The sequence below is a fragment of the Octopus bimaculoides genome, chromosome 2 (assembly GCF_001194135.2).
Source record: "Octopus bimaculoides isolate UCB-OBI-ISO-001 chromosome 2, ASM119413v2, whole genome shotgun sequence".
In the NCBI taxonomy this organism is placed as follows: domain Eukaryota; kingdom Metazoa; phylum Mollusca; class Cephalopoda; order Octopoda; family Octopodidae; genus Octopus; species Octopus bimaculoides.
In genome coordinates this window covers 108,708,632-108,727,708 of record NC_068982.1, presented here as the reverse complement: position 1 = coordinate 108,727,708, position 19,077 = coordinate 108,708,632, and the positions used below count along the sequence as shown (strand labels likewise).

Sequence of the window (19,077 nt, the reverse complement as noted above, 5' to 3'; positions counted from 1 at the left end):
CTCCCCACAAATTTCAGGCCTTGTGTCTATTGTAGAAAGGATTATTATTATTATCATTATTATTATTAGGTGGTGGTGGTGGTGGTGAAATGTCATAATTTCTAGAGTGGAACCCAAAATGTTTTGTGGTGTTTAGAAGCATTTCTTTACATTCTGATTTTGTATCATGTGAAGATCAACTTTGTTTTTCATCCTTCTGGGGTCGATAAAATAAACTAAAAAGTCAAAAATTGGAAGTTCTACTAATCAGCTACAACCCACTACGCAAACACACACACACACGCACACACACACGCACACAAATCATACTTTTATGTTGATGCTAGAAATCATTACTGTTATCGAGGCTGGTGGTATAATAGAATTGATAGACAGAATTGGTTGATAGATTTGGTAGCAAGGCAAACAAATTGTCTGGTGGTATTTAGTCACATCACTTTACATTCTGAATTCAACTTCTGCCATGGTTACTCTTTTGGGATCAGTAAAACATTTGCCTGTCAAGTTTTGTGGTTGTCTGAATTAATTATACCTCCACCCCCCACTTTACAACATTTGGAATGTCATGCATTTATTAGATATCCTTATAATTATTGCATTTATTTTTAGTACTATACTTAATTAAGAAGTTAGAGTAGTGCTGTTCTCTCACCCCCACCCCCCGTCACCATTATTTAATGTTTGTTTTCTATGCTGGCATAGGCTGGATGGTTCAATAGGGTCCCTTCCTAACATCAACCATTTTACTGAGTTTACTGGATGCATATTTTTGTGGCATTAGCACTAGTGAAGATTGCAAAACTAAGGGCCTAAAGTGTTCCCTAGAACTGAGGAAGAATAGAAGAGAGAAGGTGCAATGATGTTAGGTGGGGTGATAAGTGAGGGTAAAGCAAGATAAAGGAACTGATTCAGAGTTGTGATATGATGGTGGCAGACAGAATAACAGAATACCAGAGTAGACACTAATAGAGGATGGGAGTAAGGCAGAGAGCAAGGGGAAAAGGTAGGGGTTAGTGTCAGAGGTTATTGGAGAAAAGGAGTTGAACTGAGTGAAGTGAAAAAGTGATAAGGTGGGTTGTGCAGAGGTACCTAGGGCTAGGATCTATTTTAAAACGGGGGCGCCAGCATTTTCTTAACGAAACACTAACGAAACACTTTGAAACTTGGGACACTGGTAGAATGTGTCATATAAAACATCTTTTACTCTTAATCTTCTTAACAAAAAAAAGGAATTCGTAAGTTATTCCATGTTAAAGTTGTTGTATTTCTGTAATTTCAACCAATCACTGACGTCTATTCAGCTGAATAAGAGTTACTGCTGGGCGGTCATAAAAATGTTATTCCCTGTGACATATTTCATCCGGTTTAATCGTAATTTATACGCATATATTGTTTATATAATAAATTACGCTGTGCGTATCTATGTGTGTAACAATTTTAGAGTTCGGATTCTTGAGTTAGGGTTAGGGTTACGGTTACGGTTAATAGTCTAGTTAGGGTTAGTGTTAGGGTTAGGGGATTAATACGATATACACCGTTACACCGCTAACTGTTTTCAACTGAATAGACGTCAGTGATTAGTAGAAATTATCGAAATAAGACAATTTTTTACATGAAATAAATTCGAATACAAAAATATTTTTCTGTTCTATAACACAAAATAGATAAGTATACGAAGTTTGAAAGTCTTTCCGTACCAAAAACATTACATAAAACATAAATGAAAACTGGCGCCCCCGTTTTAAAATAGATCCTAGGGCTATCCTCAGGGCTGGCACTAGGAATTGCAGGATCCAATTAGAGAATTGTCAGTGGGGACCTCAACTTTACAGAAGCTGAAGATTGGTGTTTTATGCTTTGTGTAGTGTGCCAGTCCTGGCCAAAAAGTGTTGAGGGCTTGAGGCTCTGTCATTAGACACGATGATATACTTAAAATTCATCATACCATCCTCTGCCTGAGCATGTGCACAGGGTCCACTCTTAGTGTGGGGCTCAGTTTGAACAAATCTGTCTAATTGGTTTAAAACCAGCCCTGGCTATCCTATATTATAAAGATGTGTAGGGAAAGGAGACAGAGATGGAATAATAGACTTGGATGGTGAGAGAGTAATTGAAGGCAAGAAAAATGTGGAGATTTGATGGGTAGACCAAAGGAGCAGAGGAAGAATGAAAGGGGGTTTGAAAAGGTAGAGAAGCAGTGAGAGAAAATGAGGGAGTGAGTGATGGAGCAGTGGATGTGTAGTAAGTGGGTGCATGAAGGAAATGTGAGGCTGGAGTGCATGATAGAGGTTGAAGTAAGCGGAAGAGCAGAGTGTGACAGCAAAAAAAGAATTATAGACAGGGAGGCTGTGCGGAGATGACAGTGAAAGAGAGAGAGAGAGAGAGAGAGAGAGAGAGAGAGAGAGGCGGGGGGAGTAGTGAGTGGATGCAATGGGAACATTAAGAGACAGAAAGATTACAGTGCACCTTAGACATGTACATCTAGAAGTGTTGGATGGCAATAGAAGTAACCCAGGAGAGAGTGTGCTGGTTGGTAGCAGAACAGGACAAGTATAACAGATAAGATGAAAGAAGGTATGACTGGTGAAGGGATGGAAATCACGGATGGGATGTGTGTAAGGATACAAAGTGAGTTGGGGAGGACGTAAGGTGAGAGATCAGTAAGGCAGATTCGACAGTTGACAGGGAACATATATACATATATATATATATATAAACACATATATATTTACCTCCCACACACACACATGTATGTATACATGTATACATATGATAGATTAATTAGTTTGTTAGAAATTTGAACAATTGACTAACAACAAGGAAATGATATGTCCCATCCACACTTAACAAGAAAACTTCTCTCACACACTCTACCACAACGAACTAAACTACGTCTCTGCATCCCTTTTCTTCTTCACATTTCTGCTTCAGGTACTATGATTACCTTCCACTCCCCAATCTTGTCCTCTTGGCCTGGTGCCACTGTATCATTGCTCCCTGCTTTCCCCCAACCTGTGTGTTCTACCCACATGCCTTGTCACACTCTATTATTACCATCTGCTAGCCCCCAATCTGTGTGTTCCACCGAACAAGAAAACTTTTCCCTCACACACACACACATAAATATCATCACCTTCATCATTTTAATGTCCTCTTTTCCATGCTTGCATGGGTTGGGCAAAATTTGTTGTGGCAGTTTTTCAGTAGCAAGATGCAGATGCTCTTCCTATCATCAACCTTCACGTGTTTCCAAGTAAGGTAATATTTTCTCAAATATTTTCACATAAGATTGGATATGAAGGACACTGCTTGTGTGATGATGACACTTGTATACAACAATCATACAATGTCAAAGTATGATGACAGTAAAACACATGTGGGAGTATCTATGTATAATTTGGCTTTTTGGTAATATTTGCAATACAAAGAGGATTAAACTCTCTTTCCATCAGGTAAATGGCCCTACTCAATATGTAGGAAAGGAGTTAGAAGAAATTCCGTTCGCTGCACCCTGTGTAAACTATGGGCATGTAAGAGGTGCAGTGGAATCACAGGTAGATTAACAGATAAAGTTGTCTTTGTATGTGGCAGATGTGCAGGAACAATAAGCAGTAAGAGCACACAGGACTTTCAGGAGTCTCTCTTGAGGTTGTAGATAGTTTCTGTTACCTAGGTGACCAAATTAGCAATGGTTGAGGATGCTCTGAAAGTATTGTACCTAGAATATGAATAGGGTGGAGGAAGTTCAGAGAGCTATTATTTCTGTTGGCAACAAAAGGACCCTCTCTCAGAGTGAAAGGTAGACTGTATGATGCTTGTGTGTGAATGGCTATACTTCATGGTAGTGAGACATGGGCTCTACATGTAGAAGACATGCATAGACAGGAGAGAAATGAAGGTAGTATGCTCTGTTGGATGTGCAACATCAGTGCACATGTATAACAAAGTGCAAATGTATTGAGTGAAAAGTTGGGCATAAGAGGAATCAAATATAGCATGCAAGAGAGATGACTATGTTAGTTTGGACATATGATGCATATGAATGAGGACAGCTGCATAGAAAAGTGCTGATCACTGAAAGTGGATGGTACCTTCTTTCATACACTATACCCACCTCTCACTCCCTAATCCTGTCCCCATGGCCCTATTTCTCTGTATCGTTGCTGTCTGGTAGTCCCCGACTCTATATATACCCAGGTTTTCACCACTCACTTCCCCCACCCCTCTGCACTCTATAATCTCGCTTCTTTCACAATATCCTGCCACTTTTATAATGGAGTTCGAACCTCAAGAGTATGCCCTGGCACTTACCACCATCTATGTCTCTCTCTTCTTTTATTCAACCATCCCATTTATATTCTGATCCCCATCCCTTGTAAGTATGTGTGGCACTTTGCCACCACCCCTATCCTGCTGTTTCCCACTCTCTCTCTCTCTCCTGCACTTCCCTCCGGTTGGGCAGCCATGTATCTCCTTTGTGGCAGCACACCTGTTTCTGTCTTCATTCTCTGTCTGTCTGTCTCTCTCTCCCTGTCTCTCCAGCCAGATAACCTTGTACTTCCTCTACAGCAAGACAGCTGTTTCTGACTCACTATAACCTTTCATCATCTGACACAAGATCACTTCCTCCAATGCCTCCTCCCCTCACTAAAGATTTTTGTCTTATAAGTTCCTTGGTGACCCTATCAGTGCAGGTACCACTTAAAAAGCACCCAGTCCACACTGTAAAGTGGTTGGCATTTGGAAGGGCATCCAGCTATAAAAACCTTGACAAAACTGACCTCAACTGTGCTTGTGTCACATAAAAAGCACTAAGTCCACTCTACTGAGTGGTTGGTGTTAGGAAGGGCATCCAACTGTAAAAATCTTATCAAGACAGTCACAGAAGTCTGGTGCTGGATTCTGCCTGGCCAGCTCCTGTCAAATCATCCCACCCATGCCAGCATGGAAGGTGGACATTAAACAATGATGATGATAATGATTAGACTAACAAAGAGACATACAGTAAAGATAAATTCAAAAGAATTTAAAGCAATTTATTGTGAAAAATGACAAATTTGATAGATGGTATTTTTAATGTATTTGTTTCACTTCAAGTTTCTAAGAGTAAGCTGTTGTTGATTTCTTCATTTCTTGGGTTTTCAATTACTAATGTTGTGGCAAGGATGTCATCATGGTGTTTCTTGGGCAATTTAAACTGGTTTATCCTATCTCTCTCTAGGAGTGAATTTGAACACAGCTATCCTCTTCTAGAGAGAAAGAGAACTGACCTCAGAACCGAAATGGCTTTGAAAGGATGAAAAGCAAAGTTGACTTTAGCAACTCAGAACACAGACAGTGATATTGAACATTGCAAGGCATTGCTTTAACAATTCTACTGTCTCATCCTGATCAAACAGATTAATAATGGTTTCAAATTTTGGCATGAGACCAGCAGTTTTTGAGGGAAGGAGGAAATCTATTACATTGACTCCAGTACTTTACTGGTGTATATTTTAGTTGTGGCAGATACCGGTAGCATGTAAAAGCACCCATCACACTCTCGGAGTGATTGGCATTAGGAAAGCATCCAGCTGTAGAAAACCATGCCAAATCAGACTGGAGTCTGGTGCAGCCTTCTAGCTTACCAGCCCTAGTCAAACTGTCCAACATGGTCAACAGATGTTAAATGATGATGATGATGATGACAACCCTAAAAGGAAACAAAGTCGACCACAGCGGAATTTGAGTTCAGAACATAAAGATGGATGAAATGCGGATTAGCATTTTGCCTGGCATGCTAACAGTTCTGCCAGCTTGCTGCCTTAAACAGATTAATGATAAAAGGTTTTCCATTTGTGACTATCCCATCCATTTTTCTGGGGTAAATAGAATTACATTATCTAATGTATCCTTTCATTGGTATGCTGTGATTTGAGGGAGATTTTGGTTGCTATTTCCTGCAAGTAAAATGACCATGTAGAATCTTCTTTGTTGACTAATCTTGTTTGTTGCTGTTACACTGGATTAACTATGTGGCTCTGTCATTAGAATGATAGTAGGATTTGATTTTGATGCGATTTGCATACCAGGATGTGCATATGTACTGTAGTTGTATGGGAATGTCATTTATGTAAAAGTTATGAAGAGTAAATAGAGGATAGAGCCATCAATCAGGAAGTTACTGATATCAAATGCGTTATTGTTATTATACTCTATGAGGGTTTGGCGACCAGACATAATTCACCAACTAGTATTTCATGTTTTTAAGGAGCTGTTTATAAGTATTTTATAAGGCACAGGCATGATTGTATGGTTAAGAAGCTTGCTTACCAACCATGTGGTTAGAGGTTCTGTCCCACTGCATCTTGGATATGTGTTTTCTACTATAGTCTCAGGCCAACCAAAGCCTTGTGAGTGGATTTAGTTGGTGGGAACTTGAAAGTAACCTCTCATGCATATGTATGTGCAAGCATTGCAAGTGTGTGTTCTTGTCTCAATATCACATGGTGGTACTCAACAAGCATCACTGTCATACAAGCACAGAAATGTAGATGTTAAAGTGATGATGATGAGGAGGAGGAGGAGGACGACGACGACGACGATGGTGGTGGTGGTGGTGGTGATGATGCAGTATTTGGTGAAGCATAGATTTAAATGTTTAGTAGTTAGAATGGTGAATGACTTGTTTTTGCCTTGTTATTGAAACTGTGATGTGGTGGTGGTGGTGCTGGCTGATTGTAATATTTTGAATCCATATTGTAAGATGAAAAGAGAATTGTGAAGGTATAAATGACTGTGGGAATTTTGTTAGATTGTTTAGTTAAGATTGTTTAATGCTGCCAAGTTTCTGGATTCTCAAGATTTTGGAGTGTAGATATGAGTGGTTGAAGCTGTAGGGTGTATTAATTTTTTCAAGTGTTTTAAGTATCTGTTGTTAAATCATCAGATGTTTGAGTTTTCATATTTTCTATCGTCTTTCTGGTATTAGCTGACAGGATGTTACTTATATTTCATTTTGTAGTATGGGTTTGGTGATGATTAATCGTTGAAGAGTATTTGGAGTATGAGAACCATATTAGCAGCATTATATGCTCTTGAACAAATTTGTGCACCGAGACCATAATCAAGCCTCTAGACCTGTGTGCCTAATGTACTTCACTGCGTCTAATGTACCCTGCCTTAATACAGCACAGGGTGTTATTTCTATTGGAATGTATGTACTATTAGTGTTCTAGTGTAAATATGTTATGGATGTTGGACTGAGGGTATGTTATAATTGTTGAAGTGTAGGTGTGTTATTACTGTTGGAGTGTGGATCTATGTTATTCCTGTTAGAGCATTTTACACTCTAACAGTAATAACATAAATCCACACTTCAACAGTAATAACATAAATCCATGCTCCAACAGTAATAATATACCCACACTCCACCAACAGTAACATACCTACACTCCAACAGTTATAACATATGATTTAAAATTGATTTTGCGATATGTATGTCTGGCTATTATTATAATTGCTGAAGGTGGGAATTGGTAAAATGATTAGTGATGGACAGAATGCTTTGCAATATATCTTCAAACAAAGGTGGTGAGCTGGCCTGCCGTTACGTTCTGATTTGAGAGAAAGAGAAAGAATAAACTCTTTAGGTCTTTATATTATAATATTCAAAAGTGGACAGCAAAACTTAGTATGTAATATTGTTGTTGCTTAATCTCAAATTAAACCAGGTCTAGCAGATGTATCTACGATCTTTTGTCTTCTATCTTTTACTTATTTCAATCATAGGACTGCAACCAATGTGGGACACTTTTTGAATTGTGAAGTTACAGAGATTTAAACAAATTAAAACTGGTTGTCAATTGGAGGGGGAAACAAACACAAGCACAATGACACACACATGCAAAGATATTGGAGCTTGATACTGTCCTATGGTTCACTGGACCCTGTCAAACTGCACAACCCATGCCAGAATGGAAAATGATCATTAAATGACGATGATGATAATGTTGTTGTTGTTGGCACTCCGTCGCTTACGACGTCAAGGGTTCCAGTTGATCCGATCAACGGAACAGCCTGCTCGTGAAATTAACGTGCAAGTGGCTGAGCACTCCACAGACACATGTACCCTTAATGTCATTCTCAGGGATATTCAGCGTGACACAGTGTGACAAGGCTGATCCTTCGAATTACAGGCACAACAGAAACAGGAAGTAAGAATGAGAGAAAGTTATGGTGGACGGGTACAGCAGGTTTCGCCACCATCCCCTGCCGGAGCCTCGTGGAGCTTTTAGGTGTTTTCACTCAATAAACACTCACAATTCCTGGTCTGAGAATCGAAACTGCGATCCTATGACCACGAGTCTGCTGCTCTAACCACTGGGCCATTGCGCCTTCATGATGATAATGATGATGATGATATACAGTAGGCTTCCATGCAGTTTCCATCTACCAAATTCATTCGCAAGGCATTGGCCAGAAGGGGCTATAGTATAAGGTACTTACTTGCTCATGGTGCTGTGCAGTGGGACTGAACCCAAAACCACATGATTGTAAACTGAGCTTTCTAACCACACAGCCATGACTGCACCTGAGTCATGAACATATCATTACATAAATGTAGTTTTATATATAATTTTATCAAGATGATAGGATGTAGTTTAAGGGAAATTTGGTTGTTATTTCTACTAAGTCACCCTTGTTGGTTCAATTTACAATATTTTTTGTTAACCAAATTTTTTGTTAATTATGTTGATGTCCAAGATTTTTTAAAAGTATATTTTCACTTATTGAATGCAAGGGTAACTGCACTGATTGTTTGTAGGAGGTTTATCCTTACCACAATTATTATAATTTATTTATATTGCTGTTTCTATGTGTAAGTGTATATTTAAGTATATGTGTGTTAATGTGAGTACATGTGAAAGAGTATGTATGTGTGCATGGTTATGCCTCTGTGCAAGTTCTTTGAAAGATAATGATTTCTTCCTGGGGATGTAATGTCCTTTAGCAAATTACTGTTGTTTAGATCCAGATTTTGTAAGTCTGCTAGGATTTTCTTCAAGTTCATATTTTGTTAACAAACATAAAGACAATATTTTAAAAAATGAAGTCAGTATTTCATTTAAATCCTGTTCGCTTTTCTCAGAAACTGATTAGAATCATCTCTCAATCACTTCCAAAATAGATACTTTATTTTCATTTATATATGTAAAATATGAGCTACCTTTCAATAAGCTGTTTCCTTATGATAATTACAATTACACTCATGAGTTGTGCTTGAAGTTGTTCTCACTTAAGATCCTTCTTGGATCAGGACATACAACATGATACAGTGCATTATTCATCATTAGCATCATTGTTTTTATGTCAGCTTTCCCATATTGGCAAGGATTAGATGGGACATTTCAAAGCAGTGTCTTATGGCCAGATACCCTTCCTGATGACAACTTTTTTTAGCTGCCTCTTACAGTATGCCAAGGACAGAGTGTACCTACAGTGTTCCTATTCTGAAAACTGAGATACACATAGGACATGTTTTCACATAATTCACATATAGCAATGCATTGCTATGTGGTGCCTGAATTGCTTTTAGAATTCTAGTATATGAAAGATCATCATCATTCACTCCTCCTCTTCCTCCTCCTCTTCCTCCTCCTCTTCCTCCTCCTCTTCCATTTTACAATGATTATATGAATTAGATGAGTTAGCAGTACAAAATGCTTCAACTCACCTTCAATTTCAATTCTTCCATCTGTGAGACCCAATATCTTGAGATTTCACCTCATCACTCATTCCCAATACATTCAATGATCTTTCTCTTCTATAACCAGTATATGCTACTTTTTCACTCTGCAGGTGTTATGCAGACTTGTTACATGACCTAACCAACAGAGTTATCTTTGCTGTATGCATCAACTGAAGTTTTAATTACTTAATTGCTCTTTCACTTACTTTTGTTCTAATTGCATGCTTATACAAATCTGATTTCTTTTTTTCCATATTTAAGGCCTGTGCCTCAGTGCCATGTGTTATCATACTGCTTTCATTTATCTCATGCAATCAACCATTGCCATGGACAGAAAAACAGTTTGTGTCAGCCAAGATTACTATCTGATGAACTTTTCCCTCTCTTTCTTATTGATACAAACTTACTATCATCATCATCGTCATCATCGTCGTTTAACGTCCGCTTCCCATGCTAGCATGGGTTGGACGATTTGACTGAGGACTGGTGAACCAGATGGCTACACCAGGCTCCAATCTGATTTGGCAGAGTTTCTACAGCTGGATGCCCTTCCTAACGCCAACCACTCCGAGAGTGTAGTGGGTGTTTTTACGTGCCACCGGCATGAAGGCCAGTCAGGAGGTACTGGCAATGGCCACGCTTGAAATGGTGTGTTTTACATGCCACCTGCACAGGAGCCAGTCCAGCAGTACTGGCAACGAACTCGCTTGAATGTCTTTTCCCGTGCCAGGAAGGCAAGCCTTTACTGAGTTTCCAAGATGGAAGGATGGCAGGAAGGTATCCTTAAACTGGAGACCTAGCCTGAATACCCAAATGGAGTGGTCACTGTTACTCTATTAAAAGTATTTGAGGTGTCAGGTGGTGGTGTTAAATTGGCTAACAAATTAGGTTTACCAGCAAGGTAGGTTATGGTGGAATTTGAACTCAGGATACAAAGAGCTGGAAAAAATATTACATGTCATCTGATCTGATGCTCTTATATTTCCACCAATCTAATGCTCTGGATTGGTACTATTTTATCAGCCTCAAAAGAATGAAAGGCAAAATTGATCTCTATGAATCTGAACTCAGAACACAGAAAGTTAGAACAAATGCTGTGAGGCAATCTATTTGATGCTCTAATAGCTCTCACAATTCATTACCTGATTAAGTGTCCCAGGTAACAAAAACTGATACATTTTTTAATGCTGCTATTGTATTGCTAAGTATCCCTTTATATTTGTCACATCTAAATTCTTGATTTCTGTTTCTCTGTCCAATCTACCAGAGATTCTACTACATATGAAAGTTTTCAACAACACCCAAATTTAAATTTTTGCATTATTCATGAACTATAATGATAAGAGTAATTAGAACAGTAAGCACTTATTTGTTTCTCAATGGACTTGACGCCAATTCTAAATTTTTTCATTTGTCCACTAGTAGTGGTTTGCACGAATCTTAGTTGCTATTCATCTCACCTTGATTTTTCAGTAATACTCACATCACAAAACATATGACCTTACAAAGAACACCTCTAGGTTGAAAAGAGCAACTTAGTGATGTTTACTGTTAGTCAACTATTGCAGTTATCTCATTGAAAATGTTTTCTGTGGTTCTAGTATAAACTCAAAGGATTCAACTATTTTCAAGACTTGGTCCATTAATTTGAGATCTTTGTAATTCCTCCTTTACAGCATATTTACTTTGCCCATGTAGCAGTTGAGGGTGACACATCTGTTGGGTATAAACCTTCCTGTACTGTATAATTAATTTAGTGAGCAATTAGCATAATACCTATATAGCTTCCAATCTCTAACTTTTTTAATTGTCTCACTAACTATTTCTTACTAATCTAAATAGCTATTCAATACCTGGTTCTATTTGTTAATCTCCCATAATAACACTTCCGTGTCTTTATCATTTCATTAACATTGAAAGTCAGCTATTGACATTCCAGCCATATTTTCTCATCCCCACCCCCTTTGTCACTTCCTTCCAATTCAGAATATTTCTTGCTTCTCATCCTTACAACACAGAACATTAGCAAATCCATCACAGTAAGTTTCTTTCTTGATTAAATAAACCAGTTTATTGGCTCTGTAACTAAATCCATAATACTGGTCCTTGCTATTCTTTTTCTTCATTTCTTTCAGAACAATTATTTTGCATTTTATAAACCTTCCACTACATTATTCTACATTCAAAGTTTGGCTAGGACCTTGCTTCACCTACACAATTGGTCAGTTGTTTGCATTTGGTTGTCCTTCAGAAATGTTTCCCTTTCTCAAGCTAAAACAGATATCACAAATGCATAATCATGAAAAACAAAACTAGAAGAATGAATAATGCAGAAGAGAAGCTTCACTAACTTAACATTCATCTCAGTACAATTAAATTTGTAACTGTCATTGATCTCTATTAAGCAATGTCATATGAATATGATAATTTACATATTGAACATCTCGTTTTACACTCTACATGAAGTTAACATAAAAGTAGAATATGAGAGTGCTGGATTTTGACTTTGTATCTTATGTACTTCTCAAGTCATGAATAACAACTTCCAGGTCCCACCCATTTAGTCCACATGCATTCAAGCAGCCTACTTTCAATATGGGTCTAATTGAAGATGGGGGAAAAACCATTTATCTTATGGATGGTGTTGGGGTGCATTGTGTATTCTGGATTTCCCAAAAGACTCCACTCAGCATTGTGGGTGCAGGCATCTTTATAAATTGCCCCACATCTACTGAGGAGTTCACTTTCATTGAGGATTTCTCCCTGATGTTAGTCTTCATCAGGAGTATGTCCTTTACTTTTTTTAAGAGGACTAATTCTGTTCTCTCCTTATTTGCTTCAGTTTTTTTTGTAATGTTTGTAATTTTGCCAAATTCTTGTTGCCTTCGCACAGAAATTGTTGCCTTTTTGCATAGAACACTTGAGGAGTATTTGTTGCTTCTGTTGTCACTCTTAGTATTGCTTTATAGTTCTTTCTGTGCTTGATTGTGTTATTATTGTTTCTCATCATCATTTCACAGATCCTTTACTCTCAAAATCCTCTCTCCTGTTATTTTAGATCTGCCAATCTTCCAAGCTTTGAGCATCTTTCTCCTTTTAGATCTGATCAATTGTGAATTTTATGGCTCAACTTCATCACTTGTAGGTGAAGTTTTTGTGGAAGACAAAAGCAGCAGCATGAGTTGTCATCGACTTTCTTGTTGCACTGTTGTATTTGTTATTGATGTTGGCAGCAGTAGAATTTTATTTTGTAGTTATTACTTTGCTTTTTAATAAAAGGCCAGAGATGGTTAATACTACCACCATAATTGAAGTAATTTGATTTCCTGCTCTTTTCTACTACCACCATATTTTGTAACTAGACTGGAAATATAAATATTTTCAGGTGGGTTTAGCACATGAATCTCCTGCCAAGTTTTCAGGCATATCTCAAAGGAGGAAGACAAATGATATGCTGCCTTACCATATTATTCTGTCATTGCCATCAAAATCCACTTATCTAAATATAGTGACACATTATGAATCATCACTTTAGTGGAGTAAAGCCACAACTATTTCAGACAGGAATAAGATTAAATTCCTCAAAGACAAACTTTTTTGTCTCTCACTCACTTTGGAATAAGGCTTTCACTGACTTATTTTGTTTCCTTTTCTGAAGTACTAAATAGCAACCCATACATTATTCGGACACTTTTTTGCTGTGTAAGAAGCACTTCTTGTCTTTTTGTTTATTCATGTATCTACTCAACATAGAGACATCTATATCTGTCCCTTAAATCTCTCAACTGGCACAAAGTCACACTCCCTTAGTACTACTCCCCATTCCAGTTGAGTGGTTTTTGTTTTTGCAAGGTACTTGCTGATCCTGTCAGTGCTGGTGCCATGTCAGAAGCACTGATACTGGTGTCATATAAAAAGCAGTGGTGATTGTGCCATGTAAAAAGCACTGGTGCTGGTGCCACATAAAAAGCACCCAGTACGCTCTGTAAAATGGCTGGTGTTAAGAAGGACATACAGCTGTAGAAACCATGCCAAAACAGACAGGGGAACCTGGTGTGGCTCCAGGCCTTGCAAACTTCAGTCAAACAGACATTAAATGATGATGATGATGATGATGATGATGATGGTGATGATGATGTTGATGAATTTTACATCAAACAAGCTGAATTATCTTCAGGAAGCACTATCAGCCCAGGACACTTTATAAAGTGTGACTTCACTTACCTTATACTTTAATTTTTGAACTGGAGTCTTCAGACCAGGTACTAGTGGCTCTTGCAAATGACCTATGTTTCCCAAAGTTACTGTTCTTGCTGGTGGTGGTCTCTTTATTCTTGTTGCTATTGATACTGATATTACTGTTTCATTCATCTTTCCTCTAACACTCACAACTTTTTTCGTTATTGATCATGTCAGTGTTAATGTCTTTATCATTTCCATCCTCTACTGCATTATTGTTCTTCTTGCTTCTGTTGTTGATGTTCTTTCTGCTGTTGATGTTATTGTTTGGTTTGTTGTTGTTAATAGCAACAATGTTTTCAAACTCCCTGCCATGTAGCACTATAGCCTTACTGGTATCACCAGAACCAATGTTGCCATTTTTGTTATTTTATTTCTTCTAAAAAAAATCTTCAGGTGGAACTACTTTTTCCTTTTGACAACCAAAATTTCCAAGGCAGCTTTAGATTTTATGTTACTGTGACTACAGCAGTCATGACTCTCTCCAACCAATCCTCTTCTTTCAAACATCAAGTTCATTGACAATTTTAACCTTTAACACACTGTAGGTGCATCATGTCATGATGTGAGTTTTCTCTCCTGTAGTAACAGGACAGTGGCAGGGGAAACAATTCTAGAGAAAATGCAAAGTACTAAAGGTTAATAAAATTATTTATCCTGTAAGTAAAGTGGTAAAGTTCCTGTCCAAGTCATGTTGACTCATAAGGGCAATTTTCCTGGTTTCCATGATGTATATATTCCCCAGTCATCTATTTCCTTCCTAACCACTTGATTTTGGATACAGTCCCACTGTGTGGTACCTTGGGCAAGTGTCTTCTACTATAGCTCTGGATTAACCAAAGACTTTCAACTGAATTTGGTAGACAGACACTGAAAGAAGCCTGTTGAATATGTATGTATTTGTGTGTCTCCTTGTATTGACATCACATGATAGTTGTAAATGGGTGTCACTGTCATACAAGCAGTGTCATCCATTTCTAATAGTCTGCGGAAAACATAATCTGGCTATGTGGAAACATTATCTTGCTTGGAAACAGGTGAGGGTTGGTGATAGGAAGTTTGTCCATCCAGCTGTAGAAAATCTGCCTCAATGAGTTCTACACAACCCATACAAGCATAGAAAAGTGAATATTAAAATAATGATGATCATGTACTAATTTTATTGATTAAATGTTACATGGGAAAAAAACATAGCCTGCTCAATAAACAAAATGTTGAATGGAAATGAAGCAACTAGTTTGATAGATTAATTGTCCTGTCAAAATAAAACATTACTTTAACAAATTAAACAATTACAACTTTACTTTGCTCATCATCTATATTATAAATATATACACTGAGTTTCAATTCTGCTGAGGTTGATTTTGCTTTACATCCTTTCAGGGTCAATAAAATAAGTACCAGTTGAACACTGGGGTCAATGTAATTGATTTACCCTCTTCCCTGAATTTGCTGGCCTTCTGCTAAAACTTGAAACCAATATATTCCTTATGTTGCTTTATACATATATAGTTGCTAGTGTAGTGAGTTAATGAGTACCCTAGTGAATAGTTTTAGTGGGCAAATGTACATATTTAGTGAGGCTACTATTAGCTATCAATCCTTAGTGATTGGTGTTAGATGAGGTTAACTTTGCAGATTTGTGGTGGGTGTTGATTTTTAGCTTCAGGTAAGCTTTGACCAAACAAATATATAATGATGTTCCAGCTAGGACTATCACATCATTTTTTCAGACATAGTATATCTAGGGCCAAATTATCTTGTCGAGCGTGTTCATTGCCAGAGCAGGTGTCTGGCTTCCGTGCTAATGGCCCGTAAATAGCACCACTAGAGCATAATCGTTACCAGCATTGCCTTCTAGCACTTGTGCTGGTGGCATGTTAGAAAATCATTCGAGCGAGGTCGTTGCCAGTGCCGCTGGACTGGCTTCTGTGCAGGTGGCACATAAAAAACACCTTTTGAGCGGGGCCGTTGCCAGTACCGTGTGACAGGCCCTTGTGCCGGTGGCACATAAAAGCACCCACTACACTCTCAGAGTGGTTGGCGTTAGGAAGGGCATCCAGCTGTAGAAACTCTGCTAGATCAGATTGGAACCTGGTGCAGCCTCCTGGCTTGCCAGTCCTCAGTCAAATCGTCCAACCCATGCTAGCATGGAAAGCGGACGTTAAACGATGATGATGATCCTTTATTTTTCTAGGACAGCTGGGCTAAATTTGAGGGAGATGAGGTTGCTTTTCTTGTAGGTCAAGCAACTGTATAAGAGCACCCCCCACCACCACCACTAGCTCATTAGTTTGAAGTCTTGTTGAGTATTGTTTCTGACTAATCCTATATGTTTCTGTTGGTTTGTGTTGCTAATCTGAAGTCTTTGAGGGCTACTATTGATAACAGACCAACTTACATATCTCACTAGTTATTAGTAGTAACCTTATCTTTGATGATTGGCATTTTGACTTGGTGATTCCAGTGTCAACACAACACATAACAAGCATCATCTTTTCAATGGCAGTTTTCAGACAAACAACAATTCAAAACAAAAAGCTTAATCCAGTTTTTTGTTTTGTTATTTTCTGTTATGTTGTTTCAAAGAATACTTTATTTATCACAGCACTTGGTATTCCATCAATTTCTTTAAACTTATCACTATGGCAATATATTTGTTACTATGGTAAATGGTGCTTGTTGTTATGCAAAGATATTTATTATACATTTATCTGGATTTAATGGTGCAAGGAAACATTACAAGCATAAAAAATGCAGGTGTTGGGTGTGGGATAGTAGTGGTAGAGGTCATTGTTCATGTGGTATTAACTAGAGGAGATTGAATAAGAGAAGGAAAGTGATAGATTAATACTGATAGAGATGACTATATGTCTAAGTACATATGTACATATGTATGTATATTGTATATGTATATGTGTGTGTCTGTGTGTTCATATATATATATATATATATATATATATATATATATATATATATATATATATATAGTGTTTTATTTTATATCAACTTATATATAAAAACAATTTAAACTATAAGATTACTAACTACATTTTTAACTTTTATAAGGAAAAAGTTGACAGTGACATAAAAGTTTTGGTTTGCCTTCATCACTCTGATGAAGGTAAGCAAGCTGAAAATTCAAACTCACTGTCAACCAGAATATATATATATATATATATATATATGGTAAATGAAAGACGGAAGACAAGAGAATTTTCATTAATCACTACAATTGTGTGATAGTGCAGTCTTACTGAAACACATATGGCTTTCCATTGCATACACTGTCTATCCAGGGCTTAACAATTGTTTCCAGGACCTCAATGTAGGCCACAGAGTTAATTCTAAGGCCTTGTGGAAAGACATAAGGAAGCATCACATGTCCTTCATTGCTGACAACCCTTAAAACCATGACAGTTGCAGGAAATTTTGTATGCATAACACTTTGAACTTTAGAAGGGTCTGCACATTACCATCTGTCATTTCTTCTGTTAACTTTTTGATCTTGGCCGAAGTTTTTCTCATTTGAGAAAAACCAAATCAAATCTTCTGCTGGATTTTTGAGTTTGTTTAAGAACCTTTTAGATCTTTTGCTTTTTCTGACAAATTGACCTTTCCTCATTATATAAGACTTATATCTGATGTCTTCATGGGCAACGTTTCTAACTGTTCCTTCTGACACATGGAGATCTTTTTGCAATTGACCTCATGAACTTTCTGGGATTGTAATCAATGGTCTGTTGAACTTACTGGATAAATTCAAGTGTTCTGATGAATTCAGAGTATTTAGAATGCTTTTTATACTTTGAAACTGGTGATATGTTTCCATCTTCAGTCTCTAACTCCTTACTAACTTTGTAGACGAAAGATCTGGCAACTTTTAAAAATCAAGATATTTCTAAATCGCTATGCTCAGATTTCATAACCACAATAACAGCTTGCCTCTTCATTTCTTGAGTAAACTGAAGATCTACCATTATTATTTTCTGAAACAAAGATTATACAGAATTAGCAAAAAATGCAGCAATGACTCCAAAAAGGTATGCCACCCTCTATATAATTGATAACAATATCTGTCTCTCGTTGCTCACCTATTCTTCTACTTCCTTCCTTTGTTTCTCCCTCTACCATTCTCTCTCTCTCTCCCTTACCCCTGCTTGGTCACATGCTTCCAGTCACAAATCCTTTTCTTCCTTGGCTATTGCCGAGAAAACACGCGAACTTACTTCGTCCCCACTCTCAGTTCGTGCCTCACAGCATTCATATACACATAATTTTTCACATCTGGCCGCACAGCCTTTTCCGTTTGTTTTCCTGTCTTGTTTTTTGTCCGCCACTACATTCCTCCATGGCACAGGTTGAATTTGTGTATACAAATTTAATTTGCGGTCCATGGGAAGAGCCGTTTTAACAATGCTTCCTGCCCAACTCTTCGAAACGCCTGTGTTAAAACGGGGGTGGCTGATGAAGGAAAATGTTCTCTATGTGGCTTGTGTGTTTTCTGTACTCTGGTTATTATTATTTTCTTGTCTATGTTTTGTTTGCAATGTCCTGTACCCAGATATGCACCTATATATACAGGTAGACGTAGATATGCACATACCTGTACGTATATATGCATATACTCATTTATTATTGTTTTATATATATATATATAATTGATAACAATAATATATATATGTATAATTGATGACAATAATATATCATCATCATCATCATCATCGTTTAACGTCCGCTTTCCATGTTAGCATGGGTTGGACGATTTGACTGAGGACCGGTGAACCAGATGGCTACACCAGGCTCCAATCTGATTTGGCAGAGTTTCTACAGCTGGATGCCCTTCCTAACGCCAACCACTCCGAGAGTGTAGTGGGTGTTTTTATGTGCCACCGGCACGAAGGCCAGTCAGGTAGTACTAGCAACGGCCAGGCTCAAAATGGTGTATTTTGCATGCCACCTGCACAGGAGCTAGTCCAGCGGCACTGGCACGATCTCGCTCGAATGTCTTTACACATGCCACCGGCACAAGTGCCAGGAAGGTGACGCAGGGCACATGTGCCATCACGATTTCGCTTTCGCTTGCCCCAACAGGTCTTCACAAGCCG

At 37.9% G+C, this 19,077-nt stretch overlaps 1 protein-coding gene across 1 annotated transcript in view; it reads left to right on the top strand.

Moving 5' to 3' along the window:
• LOC106876748 (uncharacterized) overlaps positions 1-19,077 on the top strand; it is a 127,858-nt gene that overhangs the window by 13,842 nt on the left and 94,939 nt on the right. The gene's annotated exons all lie outside the window — the stretch shown is intronic.